The sequence below is a fragment of the Danio rerio genome, chromosome 12 (genome assembly GCF_052040795.2).
Source record: "Danio rerio strain M-AB ecotype USA chromosome 12, GRCz13ab, whole genome shotgun sequence".
Lineage (NCBI taxonomy): Eukaryota > Metazoa > Chordata > Actinopteri > Cypriniformes > Danionidae > Danio > Danio rerio.
The window spans coordinates 11,649,186-11,668,632 of record NC_141032.1 but is presented as its reverse complement, the minus strand read 5'-3'; the positions used below and the strand labels follow the sequence as shown (position 1 = coordinate 11,668,632).

Below are 19,447 nucleotides of genomic sequence, written 5' to 3'. Positions count from 1 at the left end.
TTGTAAAGTGAATTATTGGATTTGATCTCTGCTCTGTCAACTTTTGATATTGAAAAGTCAACTCTACAGTCAGTTCTGTAGGCAGCCTGGTGAAAGGGGTGGACTTTTTTTTAGCAGTTATTTACCTCATTTTTTATTTAATTATGAGATTTATATACTCCATTTTAAGCACTATTTTTAGTTGGATTAACTTGTCGGATGGTTAATTTTTGATGCACCGAAAATTTTTCTAAAGATTTATATTAAAGAAATATAATATTCGTATATTATATTTAATTAATAATTAATAATAATTATTAATATAATTATATAAATATAATATAAGACATAATATTCAAAGATATTAAATAAAATATCATTAGAAAAAAAAATTGTGTCTGTTGTCTTTTATTTGACAGTTAACAAACTGGCCAACACATTCAGGTTTCCTCAGTCAGAATTTGGCCATTTGAATAAAAATAATTAAAACATAGCAACAATAATGTAGAGCTTCAGGATTCTTTCTAGCCTCTCTTAATAATTTATGGATAACAACAACAACCTAATTACTATTAAAATTAACTTTTATATGGGCCACTTTTGGTGCTTCGGACCTTTCCATTGGTCACTTTTTTTTCTTTCATGAATTGGGTCCAAGATTTAGAATAAAATTAGGCTACTTGTAAAATGTTTTTCTATTTAACAACAGGTCAATAGTGAAAGTTGACATCACTTACGTCATGGTCTTAAAACCATAGTATTAAAACTATTAAAAAATGTATGATGGCATAGAAACCAAAATAGGACAAATGAGAAGTCACTTCAACAAATTGACTTTTATTGACATTTGAGGGGTTTGAAATAATATAATGTACAAGAAATAATATGTAGAGAAATAAATCTGTAAAACAACATGCTTGTAAATGCTCTGGTTACATCAAGAATTGATTATTGCAATTTCCTCCTATCTGGTATTCCTCTTAACCAACTTCACAGATTACAGTTAATCCAGAACTCAGCAGCTAGGGTAGTCACCCGCTCGCGTGCTTCTGAACACATAACTCCAATTCTCTTTCACTTGCATTGGTATCCTGTTTTTTATCGGGTACAATAAAAAATTCTTTTATTAACTTACAAAGCTCTTCACAACCTGGCACCCGATTATCTCTCTGATCTTCTTCACTGGCACACTCCTCGCGCTCACTGAGATCTTCTGCAGCTGAACTTTTATCAGTTCCACATTTTAAGATGTCATTTGGTGGCAGGGCTTTTAGCTGCATAGCACCACAGTTATGGAATTCCCTGCCTTTAGATATTTGTCAGGTGGACTCTATCTCCAATTTTAAATCCCAGGTTAAAACCTTTCTGTTTAGGATTGATTTTAATGACTTTCTGGATTAATATTATTTTTATTACTTTTCTGTTTTATTTTTATAATGTGCTTGTGACATATTGTAATGTGTCCTTGAGTGCTCTGGATGGCGGCTATAAAAAAAGGTATTATTATTATTATTATTATTATTATTATTATTATTATTATTATTAACAGACAAATGACTGTCAGCTTATTTCAAAGCTTTTTGCAGCATAATCTACAACACCAACCCAGACAATATATCACTTTAAACTATGAAAAATGTTCATAAAAGACCTTTTTGCCAACATTTTAGTTAAAAGTTGTCAGAAAAAAAGATCAAGAACTTTAATGCAATTCAAAAGTATACAAAAATAAAAATAAAAACATGAATCAAAAAATACAGAAAACTGTTAATTTACTGATATTTTTTTACAGCGTACTCCTAAATCCAACCCACATGAAGCATTCTGCATTTTTATATTTTAAAACTGCTTAATTCTGTGTGATTTAAGAGTTGTTTTCGTGATGGGGGCCAAAAAAAAAAAAAAAACATCTCCACAAGGTCAAAATTGCCTTGCACTGCTACAGCATATTTGTACTTTCTCGCAATGTACGGAATACACACACACATACACAAAATGCAGTTGAATTCTCTTCAACTAAAACACACATAGAAAAATAGACAGTCATTCACACTCACTTACCAATTAAAACAGGATTGGCGTAAATCAAACCAGATGGCTCGTTTCGCGCCCACACTGTGTAAACGCTTCAATTATCTAAACAGTTTGGAATAACACACTTTACACACACTCACATAGCCCTGCCTTTACTTATTCCTGCTTTAAGGGCAAATTAAACCATATAAGCCATGACCAAACATTCACAAACTGACATTTATTGAGAACTATGACTAACGTCTGTGATTTCATTCCATATAAAATTCCTCATTCTTATTATTGTAAAACAAATCTCAGTTTTAAAGTTTTGACTTTTTGAGTTTTCAATTAACAATTCCTAAACTGTTAGAAATGGCAGTAATTTATATAGCATGAAAAGCTGTATAAAACTACAGTAAAAATCTGTAACCTGGTTGACCAATGCAATCTCACGGCAATTCGTAACTTTTGATTTAGTGGTTAACTCATATAAATTTGTCCGGTCTAATTCGTACAATTTAGTATGATTTGCTCATCACCCAATGACGGTTGGGTTTAGGGGTAGGGTTGGTTGCCATGCCTCCTCTTTTAAAATCGCACATTTTCATACGACTGAATTAGCCACTAAACTGACAAAGCGTAAAATACTTACGTTTTCTCGTGGTATCAAGCTGTGACTATAAGTTTTACTTAATATATACGGTAAATAATCATAAATTGAGTTTCCCAGAACTGCATGCATGACATTTAACTTTTTCCACTTTTTGCATAATTTACTAGATTTTTTTCTCATCTGTAATGCCCATTAGAGATGTACTCACCAGTCCCTTTATTAGGTACACCTGACGAGAACTGGGTTGGACCCACTTTTGCCTTTAGAACTGCCTTAATCCATTGTGGCATAGCTTCAACAAGGCACTGGAAATATTCCTCAGCGTTTCTGCGGTTTCATCGAGTCAAATTTAAGACCCTTTAAGACTATAAAGAATGACATTTTAGACTTATACAGGACTAAGATTTTTTTCTAATGGCGCAGTATCATCATAAGGAATCATGTAATTCAGGGTTACCAATCTCAGTCCTGAGGGCCAGTATCCCTGCAGGGTTTAGCTCCAACTTCCCTCAACACACCTGCCTGGATTTTTTAAGTATACCTAGCAAGACCTTGAACAGCTTGTTCAGGCGTGTTTGATTATGGTTGGAGCGCTAAAATCTGCAGCACACCGGTCTTCCAGGAACAAGTTTGGGGACCCCTGGTGTAATTGTTTTCAGTTTTTTTTTTTTTTTTTTTTCGATTAGGGCATTTAATTTGGGGAATTTGCTGTAAAAATGTCTAACAGCTCTTATGAAGTATCTCTTTACAATAAAAAAACTAAATATTAAAAAATAAGGTTTTATTGAGATGTGTTGTTGGTCATTAGATGGATATCAGCCCAAATCGAGTATATCTTTACTTGGACAAAGCAAAATTAAGACCTGTTTAAAACAATTTAAGACCTACAACACAACATGACAGTGAATTTAAGACTTTTTAAGTCTTTTAGATAAGATTTTTTTTACCTAAAATTTAAAATTTAAGACATTTTAAGACTTTTTAGACCCTGATTCATGTCATAATATTTATGACTTGGCCGGTTATCCTGTTGGAAGTAGACATTAGAAGATGGGTACACTGTGGTCATAAAGGGGTGGACATGCTCAGCATACACAATCTGTAGAGGAAATTTTACACATAAAACACCTTTTACACATAAAACATGAACAGTTTTGACATGTCCCAGAGGTCATTTGAAGATTTCGAGCTAAATGTATCTTCAGGTTCAACGCTCCTATTGGTTATTGGTTTGATGCTCGTCATAAGAGTAGTCACGCTGCATGAAAGTGTCTCCAACTTTCTAACACTGCCAGAAATTGATCAGACATAAAATCGACCACAATGCCCATTAACGTCAGTGTACATGTTAGCAATCAAAAGATTTCAGCCTAGAATTACAGTAATCTTTTAGGATTAGCAAAACTTTCTCGGATGATCAAATTGTGGGCAAAAATCAAAGAGTGGGCTGAGCTTTAGTCATAATATAGACTATTAAGGTTCTGCTTTAAAAATATAAGTTATATAAGTAAAATATAATATTTTTTCCCAGTGAAAAGCTGTTGAATCCATAAAGGAAGAATTATTGTACTTTTTTGAGTGCAAGTGTAGTGGTCTGAGAGCTATCTAGTACATTTTGGAAGATCTCCTTAATACAAAACCATGGGATGTCTAATTAATTTTCTTAAACTATCATAATGTGTGATTCCGTCAACACACAAGATATTAAACTTACAAATTTGAATGCCCTCTATTTATAAAAAATTCCTCTAGCATCTCATTAGGATTCAATGCATCAACAAAAATATCTAACCAATGAACTTATCAAACACTAAATATGTCTTGTGAACTTAACAAATAGGCACCAACAGAATTGCTGAGTTGTTGAAAGGGGTTTAAGTTAAGAGATTACTTTTGCAAAGCCCCGCTGTACACTAACAAAAGTCTTGTCGTCGCCATCCCAATCATCAAAAATACTGCAGAAGACCTATTGGAACCCATGAGGACCCAATATTTTCACAGAAATCAGTCAAGTTTGATGAAGGAAAAATCATGGATTGGGGTTACATTTAGTATGGGGGTGTGTGAGAGACCAGCAGAGTAGATGGCAACATCAACAGCCTGAGGTAATAAGACATTTGTGCTGCCCTTTACATTACATACCACAGGAGAGGGCAAAATCTTCAACAGGATAGCGCTCCTTCTCATACTTCAGCCTCCACATCAAAGTTCCTAAAAGTGAAGAAGGTCAAGGTGCTTCAAGATTGGCCTGCCCAGTTACCAGAAATGAACATTTTGAGCATGTGGGGTAAGATGAAGGAGGCATTGAAGATGAATCCAAACAATATTTCTGTAAAGTGACAAGACTTTTGTCTAAGCAAAGTCAGATCTTACTATACTAATTGAATAAGTAAAAATCAAGTCATGGTCATATTTTATTTTGGTAAAATAAGCGTAATCTAGAGGCCTTTGCCTTTCAAATAAGTCACTTCTGATACCAAATAATCAATTAGAATTCAAGTTATTATTTGTTGTTCCTAAAACTTGGATAAGCAACAAGACTTTTGGCAATCAGTGAATATGAAATGTGGCAAATGTGCTGTGGCTGTAGATCATTTTCAAAAAGCTTGTGATAAACAGGTTTGAAGCTTAACATCTCTTCATTACTTCTTCACTGGCAGTTTCTCATCCGACAGAAGAACATTATGCTATGCTAATGTCCATTAAAAGTGCCCCGTGACAGAGCTCAAAACGCAGCACACTAAAATGAAAAATTTTAAATTCATTCTGAAACATAATGACACATAAAATCCAGCTCGACTGAACTACACAGTGAATATTACAACCAAATGCTTTGTTTTGGATGACTGCTGTTAGTAATTCAGTCTGGAGCGTTTGAGTCAGATATGTGCAAACATCGATGTTCCAAGCATTCTTCACTTGGACTGTTCGCTTTGGCCCTTTTCTTAAAGTTTTAACCCCGTTTCCCTCATTTTTCAAGACATCCTCAATACAGTGGAAGATGTAAAGGAAAAAAGGTGGATGGAGTGAAAGAACAGGCTAACACAGAGGATTCGCTCCTCTGGCGGTTGATTCTTCAGTGAAGGGTGCTGGAGATTTAGAGTGCCTCGGAGCTCTTGTCTCTTACTCCTACTGTCTCTCTCTGAAGGGAAGGACCGAATGATGGATGAGAAAAGAAAAAGAGACAGAAAGACAGCACTACAGGTTTATGGGAGCCTCCGAGTGATCTTTTACCTTCAGGTCAATAAAGTCAAACTCACCTGATCTTTACCAGTGAGTGGTGAACTCGGATGAAAAATTTAATAATGTTCATAAAAACTTGCAGATGGTTCTGACAAATATCAGATAAAGTGAGTCATACTGTTTATGTATTCACTTTTAACTTTAATAATTGGTTTGTCCACCCATTGCTGCAATTACAGCAGCACTTTAAAATAGTTCAACATATCAACATATTTCCAAAGAATTTTAACACCAAACTCCAAAAAAAATCTATACTACTATTGTGCTGGTCTACTATTACACTGTCTACACTCAAAAAGCCACTTACTTGATTTACAAAATACAAATATGTCTTATGGAAAAGAATGAAATGAGTTTAGTTCGAAAACCAAATGAAGAAACAAATTTGAAACCAAATGAAGAAATAATCAAATTAATTAGATGAGAACTCCTTGATTCAATGAGATTTAGGCCCAATCCCAATTCTATTTTTTCTATTTTACCCCATTCCCCTTGGCCCTTAAAACTGAGAGTGAAGGCCTTCAAAATTTACCCCTAAGAAATGAGACACTACTACAACACTTGCAAACATCATCAAATGTCATCGGGAGCTCTTGCTTCACATAAGATTAGACGATTACGTCTGCTGTAGTTATTCCGGTTGCTTTATTTTTTGGTATTTATCTTTGAGAAATCCCTGATAGGCATGTATAAGGCATATATTATGTTAGCATAACAACATAATGTGTCAATAAGATTGTGACTATACTGCGCATTTACACAGTGGCCATGTTCATCTTTGTAAACACACCAAAAACAACTTTAACATTATACAGACACTGTAAAAAAGCGCATTCATAGCCACTAGACTTTTCTGACAGGGGATTCAAGGGGTTATAATATAGATTATAGATAGCTAAATTTAGCAGTTTTTATTTTAGAGTTTTTTTTTTTTTTTTAAGCATGATGGTAAAACATGAACCCAATTTTGTTTGATTTGTTTAGATGCACAATGGGTGCTACGATTAAATCATGTTGATTCAACAAATGAGTTTTTTATGTACATTTTGGAGATTACTGCACTTTAGTGCTGTCAACTAATACAAATTTAATTGAAATAACACAACAGATTTTAATAATCATACATGGAAAAGACAGAAAGTCTTGTTGTTGTGCTTTACTGACATTGAGTATATAAGAATAAATTTAATCAGGCTAACACAATACAAACATTTTAATTCAACTAGCTGCAAAGAAGTTACATAAAAAAAAGTAAAATAATGGTCGTTAAACTACAGAAATTTATAGTGAAATCCATTCATTCATTTTCTTTTCGGCTTAGTCCCTTTATTAATCTGGGGTCGCCACAGCGGAATGAACCGCCAACTTATCCAGCAAGTTGCCCTTCCAGCCGCAACCCATCTCTGGGAAACATCCACACACACATACACACACACACACACACACACTCATACACTATGAACAATTTAGCCTACCCAATTCACCTGTACCGCATGTCTTTGAACTGTGGGGGAAACCGGAGTACTCAAAGAAAACCCACCTGAACGCAGGAAGAACATGCAGAATCCACTTAGAAACGCCAACTGAGCCGAGGATCAAACCAGCGACCTTCTTGCTGTGAAGTGAATGTGCTACCCACTGCGCCACCTTACAGTGAGATAACACATATTAAATTTTAAAAAAAATTACCATAAATTTTAATTTAAGAAAATTTCTGTAATTTAATATGTTATTTTACAGTATATATCTGTAATTTAAAAGCCTTTTTTAACGTTTTTTCCAGCACCCAAGCTGCCGGAAATAAACCATCAAATTACAGATTTTTTTTTTTACAGTGCTGTTAAAGCCTTTATGAAATTACATGTTTATATTGTGTTAATATAACACATTGAAAGCAGTTCAAGTTTATTTGATTTGTTTAGATGCACAATGGGTGCTACGATTAAATCATGTTGATTCAACAAATTATTATTTTTATGAGTGTAGCTACTAATATACAATTAAGATTTTCTGAATTCAGAATTTCTGCTTCAGCTTTGCATTGTTTTAGTTCCTATTTCAAATACCATACTCAAATTGTCCAACTTCATCAACAGTTTGAACCAAAGCCGACTCTCGTGTTCCACAGGGTTCAGGCTTAGGACCAATTCTGTTTCTTACAGTATTTGTTTATTTACTTATTGGCACCATTTTTAGAAAATTTGGTATTTATTTTGTTTTTGTACTGATAAGTACCAACTTTATCTGTCTTCTAAAACTCCTTCAAAATTTTTTTTTTTTTGTTTTTTGCTTGTTCTAACTACTAATTTAAAATGAGCTGAAACAACACAAATTTTGAGATTTCATTGGAACAGCTTATTTTTTATGTTAAATCTACATATATTTGTTTAAAATGTTAACTTAATTGATTTGTGTTGGGACAACATGAATTAATTGTGTAGAGCCCTGCATTTTTTGTCCCAATACAAAGTCAAACATTTCCTCTGTGACATAAGATAATTGCTTCATTCCTTTGTCGGATGCAGATTTAAAGTTTGGGTGTCATCTTTGATCAAGCCCTTCTCCTTTGAAGCTCATATCAATAGCATTACTCATTCCACATTCTTCCATGTCAGGAATAATAACTGCCTTCGACCTGTCCTTTGGTTGAAGAGTAATGCTACTTTTGTGCATGCTTTCGTAACATCAATGAATCGCCTAATGAAATGATTTATTTCCATGGGCTTCCTTCCAAATCATAACATAAATTATAGTTGGAACAAAATGCTGCTGCCGAGTAATCACCAAAACCACCATTTCGGATCACATCTCTCCTATTTCAATTTAATTCCATGCAAATTTAAACATTTAAGGCTTACTTATAAAGCACTCTAATGTTTTAGGCTCGTAGCCAGCCCAACCCAGTTTTGTTTTCTTAAAAAGTGCAGCTATTCCCCTCATTATTTAATTACGGGGTTTAAATACTGTACTTAGTAACATTTTAAGCCCTAGTTTTTGCTGGACTATCTTGTCAGATGGTCGACATAATCACACTTTTTAAAGTATAAAAAACATTTTAAGATTTAGAATAAAGAAATATGAAAACAGCCAACTTGTTTTTAAAATACAAATTTATTACATCGTATGTCATTATAAAAACTGTAGCCTGTTTTTATTTATTAGACAAATAACAAACTGGCCAGCCCATTCAACTGTGTCACAATTTGGATTGTCAAATTTGACACGGAGTGACTTCACAATGTGAAGTCACACAGTACCAAATTAGCTGTCCCAAATTCTGTATCGACAGCCAACAAAGAATTCCGCTTAGTCTTAAAGCCTTTTTCAGTGGGTTATTTGTAAAAAATTATGGCATAGTAATAATAATATTTCCTTACATTTATGTAGCACTTTTCTAGACACTCAAAGTGCTTTACACAATAAAGGAAATACCCTCATCCACCACTATTGTGCAGCATCCACCTGGATGGGATTTTTAATGACCACTGAGAGTCAGGACCTCGGTTTAACATCTCATCCGAAAGACAGCACACACTGAGCAGTATATAGTCCCCATCAATATACTGGGCGTTAGGACCCACACAAACTACAGGTTGAGCACCCCCTGCTGGCCTCACTAACACCACTTCCGGCAGCAACCTAGCTTTCCCATGTGGTCTCCTATCCAGGTACTGACCAAGTGCAGTCTTGCTTAGCTTCAGTGGGCGACCATGTGAGAGTTGCAGAGAGCTAGCTGCAGTCAAAATAGGGCAAAGAGCTCATGTATGGGACATATTCTGGACCTTTGTCAGTGAGTGGTGGGTGTTCTAAACCAGTCAACCCCCCAGCCCCCAAACACACACACACACACCGCCCCCCCCCAGGCTATGAGCCTGTATTTTAGACCATCTTCAAATACATACTCCATGCCATAATTAAGATAAGCTTCTGCACTAATTGCTTTAAATTTTATACCTAACAAGGCTTGGCATGATAGAACAACATGTTTTCACTCTATCCAACAGGGACCATGACAAATAAGGCAAGGAAAGTTTTTTTTTTTTTTTGTTTTTTGATTGAAGCACATTTTAATCACAGTGGCAATTAACAATTCCTTTCATAAACAGGATTAAAAGAGACAAGTATAAATAACATAGAAAATATAATATAAAATAATATAAAGTTTAGTTTTTTTCATATTCCAAAACACCGGTGTATCATATTATGTAATTTTACTCTGGGACTTCCCCATTCTGCTGATCACCCCTCTCCTCTGTGGGTAAATTGCACGGGCCCTTATTTCTACCCGCTTCTGAGAGTAGTTCGCTTTAGCCAATCGTAATAAAAGGTCTTAATCTCAGTCAGATGCCAGCAACTTTTACCCCTCCCGCAACAGATTATCTGTGGCGAGTCGTGTCTCGGATCTCACTTATTGTAATTGCGCTGCTATCCCACAGAGACAGATCTACCAGTATGGTGATAGCCCAAGGTAAATCTTTTAGATACAGTTTTTCCATATTCCAAAACACGTATGTATTATATTTTCTTATTTTACTCTAGGACTTTCCATTTTGGTGATCACCCACCATCTGTGGACTTTTTCGGTAACTTTTAATCTATTGGACGTATTCAACAGATTCGATTTTTCTCCAAAAATCAAAAAAGTTTAGCTTTACAGCTCTAATAACCTGCCCCCTAATTTCAACTTACTTCTGGAAGCAAATAACACTATATTTCATTGATCACATTCATCAATTTCTGTTTTAGGCATCACACAGTACAGCCTTTCTAACATGATCAAGTTAGACGACTGTAGAGCTGCTCATGCATATTAAACGTCAAACATGGATGAGATGAGACTGACGATAGAACCGCAGTATTGCATATTTAATGACACATTTCTTAAAAGATAACCATACAAAGCATGGCTCTTCATTCATAATCATTCTTTGCAGACTATGGTTGCAAGTTCCATTCCAGGTAACTCATTTTCTGAGAAAAAAAATACCACTTATTTGCAATTCATCTCAGGGTCAAGAGCTCAACTGCAGAATATAGAGCAAAATATGATGTGTGGACACTGTACTAAATCCCACATAAACTAGATCAGCATTCATATTTTCTGCTGCAGCATCAGGCCTGTTTCTGATTGTGACAATTCTGACAGCACCAATGCTATATTTATATCCAGCCTTCTATAAAGCTTGCATCAGTGTTTGTGTGTGTATGTGTGTGTGTGAGAGAGAAAGTACTCTGTTCTGAATGGAGTCATCCAGGATTACAGAAAGACAGCTCATTCTTTCATAGACAGGACAGGAGGGAAGGCATAGGAACATTTGCATAATCATTGGTGGAAAAGCCTGTAGAGATGGATCAGTGTGTGTGTGTGTGTGTGTGTGTTTGTGTGTGTGTGTGTGTGTGTGCGTCTGTGCATGTGTGTGCATTCCTTACATTGTGGGGACCAAATGTATGGTTTAGCAATAAAATATACAGTTTGTATTGTATGAAAACCATCATGTCTTTGGGAAGCCCTTATAAAGATAGCTGTGCAAGTGTGTATGTGTGTATAATAGTAATGAATAATGATTAATAAAAAATCACTAATATAAATATAATAATTTTACTAATAATGAAATAAAATCAATCATCTTTATTGGCTTTTTTTCAGTGATACAGGAGTTCCCAAACTTTTCAACCCGCTACCCCCAAAATAACAACGTCAGTGACTCGCGACCCCTTCATTTCTTGGAGGTGGTTATAAATATACAAACGTTGCGCACACAACAATCTAAGCCTATAAAAACACGAACATATTGACAACACAAAAAAAGTGCAACAGTCTAACAATTTTTACAGTCATTTATTTATTTGCTTAATTTAATATTAACCTTAGCTAAAGAAACTGATGGAAACAACGTTTTCTGCACAAGTCTATTCTTGTCGAAATCATCCTCATCCTTAATATTTATTTGTGGCCTGTATTTATTTTTAACGTATTTGATTACCGTAAAGTTGTCAGAAAGTTTTAATCTGGTGCTATAAAATCAATCTGCTGCAGCTGACACTATTGCTGTGTTGTTAATCTAACGTACAACGTTGTTAGTCTAACACACCTATCCTATGAAAAAATAATAATTAAGACTGTTACCTTTTCATTTGCATGTTGTTGTTCATTCATTCATTCATTTTCTTGTTAGCTTAATCCCTTTATTAATCTGGGGTCGCCACAGCGGAATAAACCGCCAACTTATCCAGCAAGGATATTTCCTGTGGGGAAACCGGATTACCCAGAGGAAACCCACGCGAAGGCAGGGAGAACATGCAAACTCCACACAGAAACGCCAACTGAGCCGAGGTTCAAACCAGCGACCCAGCGACCTTCTTGCTGTGAGGCGACAGAACTACCTACTGCGCCACTGCCTCGCCCTGCATGTTGTTGTTTTTTATGAAAATAAAATATGGTAATTCTAATATTTTAGTCAAATTTATTTGACTTTTGAAAATTACAGAAGGACCCCGTCATTATCCTGCGAGCCCCACTTTGGGAACCACTGCTGCAGGACATCAATAATTATTTTCAATAAAAATTTTAATTATGCATGGGAACAAATCTTGTACAAAAACTCTAAAAATTCAGTGCATCCAGAAAGTTTTCACAGCACTTCACCTTTTCCACATTTGTTTATGTTACAGCCTTATTCCTAAATGGGGTATTGTGTGTAGAATTTTGAGAAAATAAATTAATTTAATCCATTTTGGAATAAGGCTGTAGCATAAAAAAAGTGGAAAAAGTGAAGCATTATGAATACTTTCCGGATGCACTTTACCTTTTCACCAGTCTAAAAGTAAATAGTTTTTATATAAGGTGTATACTAAAGTATGGTAAGTGTGCCAAAAATGTCTAATTCATAATACTTAGTTGAAAACAAAACTCCCCATAAATAGAACTTATGGATTCAAAGTAAAAGGTAAATTTCCTTTTCTGAGTATTTTTGTGAACAGACTGATTACACATTGTGTTAAGACTTCACATATATACACTAGATGTCAAATCCTGGTCAAAAGCTTTGTGTTGTGGTGATAAATGACCACTGTCTGGACCAGCTCAGGATGTTTGATATCCTTTGACATTGACTTTGAGTCCTCTGGCAGAAACAGCAGATGTTTGAGGAGAAAAACCTATTTTGAGGCAAAAGAAAAGAATTTAAAAATGTAGGTAAACTAAAAGTTACATAAATGTAAAAAATTATGTAAAATTATGTAATATTATAATTTTATATCTGCATACACAGTAAAAATTTTGGGTTCCACAACATTCTTTCTTGTTGTCCCAACACGAATAGATAAAATTAAAACCTAATTGTTTGTAAAAATTTAAGTGGATTGAACATGTGAATATGAAAGTATATGGATGTTTCCCAGTACTGGGTTGTGACTAGATGGGCATCCGCTTCGTTAAACATATGCTTGAACAGTTAGTAGTTCATTCTGCTGTGGCAACCCCTGATAACAAATATTTTAAATGTAGTTTGAACAAACAGCAGTGATCTTTGTGTGTGTGTGTGTGTGTGTGTGTGTGTGTGTGTGTGTGTGTGTGTGTGTGTGTGTGTGTGTGTGTGATATTTTTAATACAAGTTGTTGGTGCTATTGTTTTAGCAGTTAGCTTTAAGCTGAGCAAATTCATGTTTACAAGTCTCTAGGTCAGTTGTAACAACACCACTCTGGGTTAGTTGCAACATTAATGACACTAAATACAAATGTAGATGTATTTATAGATTTTAATTTCAGTATGCCTCAGTATTTAAAAATAAAAACCTCAAAGCAAAATTAAAATAGGTTAAGAGTTTAACCTGTTCTCTATGGGCCCACGAAACCTGCACTAACAAACAGTGTTCTATTGTTTTGTATTTTATTCAGCTTTTAATGCACAGAAACTCACACCAAACCCCAGCGTTGAATAGAAAGCTTTTAAATCCATTCTTATCTTTCCACCCGTTATTCTTATTCGACAATGTTACCATCTCATCCCAGCAGAAATAATCATGTTAAAACTCACCCGGGGTTGTTACAACTAACTCAGACTATATGGAGTGAATTGTAACATTTGACTCGGAAACCAAAGTTTTGTGCTACAACTAAAATATCTGTCATTTAATAGCAAACTATTATGAGTAACCATTGGAAAGCACTGGCTTAAAAGATCTTAATGACAGAAGAAAAAAAAAAGTTACTACTATTTCCTCGGTATCCCCTAATATGCACCTATTGGCGAATACACTGAAACACAAACATTAAAATGTATACAAATAATATATTATTAAAGTGTTAAATATATTTTACACTTTAATAATGTATCAGTAAATCCAGAAATGAACAGAAACACTTGGTTTTTTCATTAATAATCTTAACTTCTGCACAAACATTTTTTTGGACATTCTTGTCCTGTAGATTGTTTACTTGTGCACTCTAACCACAATCCATTACTTCTCTGGAGTTGTGTTTTGTCTATGTGATATCAATTTCCACCATGTAAATAGAAAATCCACCATCATAGAAGCACAACTAGCTTTTATATGGAATGGGAGATGAGACTCTTATGGGTTTATTGGTTGCTCCACCTCAAACACAGATGACCCATTAGGAGAATAGAGACAACTTTTTTTAATCATGCACTTATTGTACATAAATTAATTCTCATTATTCCAGACACGAGGTCCAACTGTACAAAAGACAAAATAACAAACACAATACGAACCACACAATATACAGTTAAAGTCAAAATTATTAGCCCTCTTGTTTATTTTTAATTTTATGCCCAATTTCTGTATAACAGAGAGAATATTTTTTCAACACATTTCTAAACATAATAGCTTTAATAACTCATTTCTAATAACTGATTTATTTATCTTTGCCATGATGACAGTAAATAATATTGACTAGATATTTTTCAAGACACTTCTATACAGCTTAAAGTCACATTTAAAGGCTTAACTAGGTGCTTGGCAGGTAAAGGTATTTAGGCAAGTTTCTATATATCGATGGTTTGTTCTGTAGACTATCGAAAAAAATAAATAGCTTAAAGGGGCTAACAATTAAAAACTGCTTTTATAGCCGAAATAAAACAAATAAGACTTTCTCCAGAAGAAAAAATATTATTAAGCATACTGTGAAAATTTGCTTGCTCTGTTAAACATAATTTGGGAAATAAAAAAAAAGAGAAAAAAATGTAAAGGGGGGCTAATATTTCTGACTTCAACTGTACCTTAAAAAAGACAGTTATGCCAATATTTCATTAAAGGTGACTGAAAACGCACCTCAGTAAGCCTAGGATTTATCAATAACTTTAAAATAACATTGTTAAAATGGGTCAGTGTTTAATATGTATTTTAGGATAGCATTATTTATGTTGCACAAAACATTTTGTTGGAAAGCAATACATTAAACTCACCCATATTATAGCTTTACATTAAAATGATAAAGCTAGCACTTGATAATTTTTGGACAAGAACCAAAATCATACCTGACACTCTCATACCTGACACCTTTTCAATCAGCCTCATTCTGAAAATGTACCACTATATACATTTCTGCAGAGTGCCAAATACTTCCCAGGAAGTATGTTATCTTGCAGTTTTTGCTTTTGCGAATCCACCAAAGGCCACTGTGTATGCTTTTTGAGATCTTAAATTTCTTTCACGAGTGCTATTCGCGCCTGCTGTTCTCACATAAATCCACCAAAGGCTGCTGTCAACTGACTGACTGACCGATCGACTGACCCACTCTCCTCCTACCCTAAATCCAACCAATAGGGTTTTCAAAAGCAACAATTGACCCGCTCACCCACTTCCCTAAACAGTTTTAAAAAGAAATGCAAAAAAAAAGAAAAGCACTGGAACGATTTTTACCACATTTTCAGATTTTACCACATTCTCTGCCTGTTATTTACTTGTTCATTCTAGTTTTGGCTTCTGTTTTTGTCTTACCTGCTTTGCTGGATTCGAAGCCCATTGTCGTGGTCAACTCCTCTCTGCATATCAAGTCAACTGACGTACATGGCGAGCGACTGGACAAACTGGTAACAGTGGGCAAGCCATCTATACAGAGGTAAGTGGTCAGCTGGTAAGTGCGAAAAGGAACGGCGTCATACCGTCATACGCGTTCACTTTAAAGACGAAATGCAGCCATATTTACTTCTGGCTACATAATTCACGATCCCCGGAAATGTATATAAGGCTAAATTTTTTAGAATGAGCCTATGCTACACTTTTTGTTTATGAACTGTTTTAGTTTGTTGTCAAACTATCTTAATAACTTTAACAAGAGGCAATTCAACCATATCTCAACGTTAAAACAGCTGTCATAGCGTTATTTATCAATTTGTGGACCTTTAGGATTCTCGGGAACTGTGGAGATTACAAATGTAAAACAGAAAATACATTAGGGCCATTGTTATTGTTTACATCCCACTAAAAGGTCAATAGGCTCAACGTTGTGTTCGTCTGCCTGAACTTAAATGTGTGTAAATTATTAGTAATGTGAATAAACAGTAAAGATTATCAAGTCATATAATATACCTTGCACAAAAACAGCTGCCATCCATTCCTTGATGTTCCTGCACTTGTTAATAAAAGAAACATCAAGACGGTCTTTCCATTCACAGACTGTTGCAAAAATATATTAAAAATAATAATAATAAAATAAACAAAAAAAGCTAAATAGTTTTTTTTACAGGTATGCAAAAGCATGACACAACCCAATAACAGGCACTTAAATAAATAAAAAGAACAACAAAACACATGAGAGCAACTTTGACAGGCTCGAGCTTCTCAATATTAATAAACTGTCATGGCTGTGTGTGTTAAAGTTCCTATTCACGTTTAGTCTAGTTTCAACCACCCACATGGACCCCCTCTCAACAGGACCACCAAGACCGAGAAAAAACACCTGCTCCACTAAAACAAACACAGAAATACCTCCAGGTGACCACATTCCCCACAACCACCCCACCATTTGCACATCGTTGTTGACACATAGAAAACTCCAACCAAAAACAGCACATTTCTAGCAGTAATTTACATTACAGCCAAGAAGTATTAGGCTTCAACAAACTTCAATGCTCTCTTAAATATGGTTTTCACAGTGAGATGTACTGTATGTATACTACAGCAGTAATATACAGTTTTCACATTTATATGTAATTCTTAATATGAAAATCTTATAGGGCTCATATGATTTGTGGCTATTTTCTGACAGGCGCAGCGATCATTTTCACACTTTGAACCACATTGTTTACAGATCAAATGCATTTGCACCACATTGTGCACTCATGTGTTGAGGTGCATTGTTGGTGCATTGCTATTTTGGAGCAACTGATATAGACCGCACCTTTGACCAACTAAAAGCAGGTCTAAAGTCAAAAGCTAAGTTACCATCCAACTATTTTTATGCACATTTTGGAAATATTTTTATTCAATAAGACAAGATGCCACGTCTCAATAAGACACAGAAAGTCTATACTTTGGTCCTCAATGAGTTCATGGATGTAAAATGTTTTATTGCTGAGAGATCAAGCATTAAAAAGCATAAAACAAATAGTAGACATGTAATCTGGCCTGGGCAGCATAGAAATCAGGTCATAGTTAACACACCCTCTGGTGACTCTAGGCAGTCTTGTATAAGACCAAAAAGACAGAATTAAGTGAAATTTCATAAACTTATTTCGAGAGGAGCACTTGGTATGACTGAGCATGACTGGCTGCTCATCTGTAATCAGTAACAATCCGATCAGAGTGATCCTAGTTTACAATATATGGATAATTTTCTCCCTATTGCTCTATCTTCGTTTTGAAAAAATCCCCCTATCCACCCCATCTCCTAGTTTTCCTCCCTTTTCCAAGGGGGAGCTTTCGAGATCCCGATGTATGTATTTCAGTGTCGGCCAGCGGGTAAGGTCCGGTTGATTGATAAGTGATAACGGAGGTTGCAAAGTTGCGGGTCTAAGTTTGTAAAGGTCCCCTTTTGTCCGCTGAGTACATCAGACGAGGAGCGACACTTATCACAGCAGAGCAAAGGATAATCCACAGGAGCAACCTAAACAGCCACATGTTGGAATCCTGTAAGCCAGACAAGATGTCAGTATGTCCGTCAGCAAACGTCCACGTCAATCATCCACTGCGCAATGTGCCAAACAGCAGTCACAGAGTTCACAGATTTTTCAGATGAGATTTCAGGTTTCAGATGAGATTTCAGATGGATTTTAGATGATTTCAGATGAAATGGTTTCAAACGAATTCCAAATAAAATATTCAGATAAAACTTTTTAGATAAAATAATTTAAAATGAGTGATCACGGTGAGCAGCGGCAGCCAAAACGTGCCTGCGTTTACTCAGCCGGAAGCGTAACATTTTCTTTATTGCACTGTGGCAACTCCTAATAAAACAGGTAATAAGCCCAATGAAAGTGAGTGAGCATTATTTAATTTGTTTAAACAAATACATAAACATAATATAGATTCAAGTTTTTTATTAGATCACCTTAGCTATTTAGCTCTCTAAATTAAAATTCAAGAGTTCACACTTAGATATTGCTTGACAACTTCACTTAAAATTACTGATATTGAGGTGGGATATGGGTTAGAGGCACGAATAGTGGTTTGAATAGAGGTGGATAATTGCACAAATAAATTACTGAAACTTTATTTATTTTAGTGGGTAGCACTATCACCTCACAGCAAGAAGGTTGCTGGTTCGAGCCTTAGGTGGGTCAGCTGACATTTCTGTGTGGAGTTTGCATGTTCTCTCCGTGTTTGCATGGGTTTTCTCTGGCTGTTCAGTTTCTCCCACAGTCCAAACTCATGTGGTATATAGGTGAATTGAGTTAGCTAAATTGTCCGTAGCGTATGTGTGTAAATGAGAGTGTATGGGTGTGTTCCAGTGATGGGTTGCAGCCAGAAGGACATCCACTGCGTAAAATTTATGCTGGATAAGTTGGCGGTTCATTCCACTGTGGCGAGCCCTGACTAATAAAGGGACTAAGCCCCCCCCAAAAAATAATGAATGAATGATTTTACTAACTAAAGTAACTACTAAGAAATGAATGATAATTTTATGCAGTTATTATATGTAAACAGAAACATGCATGCACAGCGTACATTAGAATATATTATATCAAGTGATACATTTAAATGGTTGATGAAGACACTTTTATAAAGCTTACAAAGACATATAAACTGAGTCCAAAAAAGAGATCACAGAGTGGTAAGAGATGAGTGAACAGCTCTTTAAATATACTGTTTAATCTTCGAAATTAGCATGGTAAAAGGATCTATTAGCAGATATAAAGTAACACATAGTAGTTAATAAGAGGGATGTGTATGTGTGAAAGAGAAGTGTAGTGTGCGCACAGGAAAAGCATGTGTCCTGCACTCCGACTCTCTGCTGTTTACAGGCAGGAAATGTTTGTTCTGTGAAAGGGAAGGAAGCTCCTCTCTTAGTAAACACGGCACATAACATCATTTGCCATGACAGCCTCATATACACACACTTTCGACTGAAAGAGGAAGTGATTTGTATCGCACTTCTGTTTCTTCTGAAGAGCCGTCAGTGCGAGAATCATGG

The 19,447-nt window shown here is 35.3% G+C and overlaps 2 protein-coding genes and 1 long non-coding RNA gene across 5 annotated transcripts in view; 1 reads left to right on the top strand and 2 right to left on the bottom strand.

Annotated features, from left to right (window-relative positions):
* get4 (guided entry of tail-anchored proteins factor 4) overlaps window positions 1-19,447 on the top strand; it is a 707,996-nt gene that overhangs the window by 382,687 nt on the left and 305,862 nt on the right. The window lies entirely within an intron of this gene.
* raraa (retinoic acid receptor, alpha a) overlaps window positions 1-19,447 on the bottom strand; it is a 333,795-nt gene that overhangs the window by 129,968 nt on the left and 184,380 nt on the right. The window lies entirely within an intron of this gene.
* On the bottom strand, window positions 3,288-7,498 carry LOC147834406 (uncharacterized). The gene is made up of 3 exons (XR_015503922.1): window positions 7,377-7,498; window positions 5,869-5,939; window positions 3,288-5,750 (listed from the first exon to the last, which is right to left on the bottom strand). It is a non-coding gene; the product is annotated as an uncharacterized LOC147834406 (long non-coding RNA).